A 4,282-nucleotide genomic window follows, 5' to 3' on the forward strand; every position below is an offset into this window, starting at 1 on the left:
AAACACACACACAAACACAAACACGCACACATACACACACACACATACAAACACACTCACTCACACAAACACACACACAAACACACACACACACATAAACATACACAAACAAACACATACATACACACACTAACAAGCACAAACACATTTTCCTTTAGTTATTCGCCTCTTGTCTCAAATGCTTTCTCATTCAGAAAGGCGCGCGCACCATCTTGCTCTCTGGCAGCCCCATTTATAATTCTCTCCTATCCCTCACTTCGTTCCCTCACTCATACATACACACATGTATGTTAATACACAAATCATATACGACGAAATCTTAACATACGCCGATACACTACAAGCACAAAAAGAAATGCATTTGGTCATACATTTAGGTACATAAACTTTTGTCGTCCTATATATTATAGATATAGCATAAAAATGCAGCGATTGAATCAGCGGACCGTTGTTATAGATGACAGCACACACAGGGGTGACATGAAGAGCACAGGAATATTTCTTTGACATCCGTTCTGATCCCGAGCTTTATGTTATCTTAGCAAAGACGAAGGATAGTGGAACTGAATGTATGAAACTCGAAGCCTGGGCACGGGTTACGGGTTTAAAACCAAGCAATAAAGTCTTAATACCGCTATTACAAACTCGAAGACAAAGAAAGGGGCCTCCGCTGTATGGTTTGACTGCTAGGGAAGCCGGTGTATCACACCCTCCGCCAATCACATATAATCAATTCCATATGCATTCTAACATATACTCACAAAGACAACGAATGCACCCCCCCCCACACACACAAATACACACACACACACACACACAAATACACACACACATACACATTGCCACGTACATATAGTTGCTTCCAATCACGCATGCGTGCTCTCTGTCATACAATCATACAAGCATTATTTCACTCTGGTATATGCACACGCACACTACCACGCATACTCTCACTATGTCTTTCACGCGCACACACAGACAAACACACAACTCCCCCCCCCACATTCCATTTGTAAGAAAGGCCACATTAGTCATTGATCTTCATGCACCTAAATCAACCAACGAAACAGCTTCCAGCCAAATCTCCCTCAAATCACTCACACTTTACAATGTAAGGAAAAGATATTGGATAATATGGTCCCGAGTTTCCTGTACAACGGAAGCAAATGGATTGATCACGGATGGAATGTCTTTCATCATAAGTTTGCTCTATCTTGGTGAACTTGTGGCTAAGAGCAACAATATATTCTTACAAAGATGTGATGATCTTTGATCAGCTATTAATGACAACAATAAATAAATAAACATTAACAACGTTACACATCCTATAAGTATCAACTTAGTGCGAGGCCACGAGCAGACAGGTTGGTTGGTGCATTGGGCAGCAATGCTTAGTGACATTTCTGCTAGGTCTTCATTTTGTGAGTTCAAATTCCGCTGAGGTCGGCAAAATAAGCACGAGATAAATATTGAAGCCGATGTCACCTAAAAGTGCTGACCTTGCGCTGATATTTCAAACGACCTTTTAAGAAGGTATTGAAAGTATATAAGTTGATAGAATATCAGTTCAGAGTATAAGTATCAGTTAATATAATAGGTGTCAGTTGATAGAATAGGTGTCAGTTAATATAATAGGTGTCAGTTGATAGAATAGATGTCACTTAATAGAATAGGTGTCAGTTAATAGAGCCATAGTAGAAAGGTGTTTCTCTTCATTTTGATTTCAATCTCGAACAACATCGTTCTTTACTTTCCTACTGTAGTTATCAATAATCGAAGTATCACTAATATGATACTGATGATGGTGGCCGCGGCTGTGTTTAGGTATCATCTTTGGTACTGCTCCGTAATACTTCGTCTAGGCATTCTTTTACTCTCTTAGTCGTTTCAGCCATGCAGCTGCGGTCATGCTGGAACACCACCGTGGGGCATATCTAAAATAAGTGAACTTAGCAGTGCCTTTTCGTCTAAAACACGATGCGCTCATCCGCACTTAACCGGGCTGTTTTTTTGTTCAAATCAGGTTGCAATCGATTTTACCTTTCACCAGTCTGGGACCGATAAAACAAAGTATCAGTTATATACGGGACATCACTTTTATGGAATAAGTGTCAACCTTACAAAATACGTTGTTTTTAGAAATCATTATTAATCTTATCTGTTGATTTTTTTTTGTGTTTGCTTAGTTGCTCCAAATGTGAAAACGCAAATAAAACAATTCGTATTTTTCTCTTCCGACATTGTATCGATTATTTATTTTGTAATAGAAAATTATTACATCCGTTATTACGAATTCAGGCGGCGAGCGCACAGTATTATTACCACGTGGTCAAAATGCTTAGTGGTAGTTCTTCCTGTTCTTTACGTCATAGGTTCAAATTCCGCTGAGGATGGCTTTGCATTGAAATAAGTGCCAGTTGAGCACTAGTGACGTCGTAATTGATTAGCCGCCTCCTCGGAATTTTCAGATCGTTTACCTAAAATATAAAGGAGTGGCTTTGTGGTAAGTAGCTTGCTTACCAACCACATGGTTCCGGGTTCAGTCCCACTGCGTGGCACCTTGGGCAAATGTCTTCTACTATGGCCTCGGGCCGACCAAAGCCTTGTGAGTGGATTTGTAATGTTGGCAGTTTTGGATGTCAATAACTGTTTTGGGGAAAGTGGCGAGCCGGACATAATGCTTCGTGGTATTTCGTCTGCCTTTACGTTCTGAGTTCAAATTCCGCCGAGATCGAATTTGCCTTTCATTTTTTGTTGTGGTCGATAAATTAAGTACCAGTTGCGTGCTTGGGTCGATATAATCGATTTACCCCCTCCGTCGAAATTTCTGACCTTGTGTCATCCTCTGAAACTAGCAATTGTCTTGGTGGTCATGGTAGTGAAAGGGCGAGAGACGGTGGCGGATGACGAGGTAGACTAGTATAATTGTTTCCATAACTTTCAATTAGTTTTTCTGTTGTAAAACGCCACCTTCGTTCTGACATGTATTTAATTTGTCTTTGTTGGCATCGGAAACAAAATAGTTGGCTTCCTTCTATTAACTAATCCAACACACACAACTCACCGCCTGTATTTGTCTGTTCTTGTCTCCGCCTCTTTTTTTTCTTCCGTTCCTCTTATCCTATTATGGAGTGCTTTACACCTTGCAAACATCAACTGATCTTAAACTCACTGTCCTCACTCTATCTCACTTTCTCTCTTACACACACACACACACACACACACACACACACACACACACACACACACACACACACACACACACACACACACACACACACACATACAGAAACGCTCACTCTTTTTCTATCGCATATTTTTTTTCATTTATTCCTCCCTCTCTTCAGGATATTTTTGCTTGTCTTGTTTTCTTACTCCCTCTTGATACCTTGTAGTAATTCTTTTTTCGCCCCTCTCTCTCACTTTCACTCTCTATTGTCAATTTTCTCCTGTTCTATATACATTTTCGTTTTTTACTTTCTTTCTTCCTTCGCGAATCTGGCGAAAGAACAAACTAAATATATAACCGCCATTCAACCTGGTCTGTTCCTGTCATAGTTATATATAAAGAAGGAAAATAAAATAAAACAGAAAGTCAGAAAAGCAATAACATAGAAAACAATTTATCGAACATAGTCGCCAAGTTTTCTTCCATTTCAATATTCGAAATATCTTTTTAAAACAAACTATAGCGTAATTACTTGAGGGCGTTCTTGAAATCTGAAACTTTTATTACAAACGGTGCAATTTAAAAGCCCGTTATCATGCTTTGATTAGCACTATAGTGGCATCACCGTTTCATCGATTCATTGATATTCTTCCACATTTGTATACGACTAATTGATGCCAAAAAACACCAGCAGAAATCATTGCCAAATCATGAAGGTCAACACTGTCGAATCCTGGCTGGCACTGAGAAGGGTAATTACTTGGCAATTAGACAGGCCGTCTAAATACCTGCCTGTATAAGAAATAGCTTGTTAGAAGGAAATAATTGCCAGTTCAGAAACATCTGTCTTTTTAAGGAAACTTGCGATATACGTATTTGCTCATCATTATATTTTCTAATATCGCCACTTACTTGAAACAATCTCTTATGAAATAATATGTCTAGAATACCTGCTCTCTACAAATTAAATCCAAGCAGATATTTAGAGGTGTGTATGTATGTATGTATGTATGTATGTATGTATGTCTCTCTCTCACTCTCTCTAAAACATATTATTTCATAATAATGATAAGATATATATTTACGTATAAACATATGTAAGAACACACATAT

The sequence above is a fragment of the Octopus bimaculoides genome, chromosome 12 (genome assembly GCF_001194135.2).
Source record: "Octopus bimaculoides isolate UCB-OBI-ISO-001 chromosome 12, ASM119413v2, whole genome shotgun sequence".
NCBI classification, from domain to species: domain Eukaryota; kingdom Metazoa; phylum Mollusca; class Cephalopoda; order Octopoda; family Octopodidae; genus Octopus; species Octopus bimaculoides.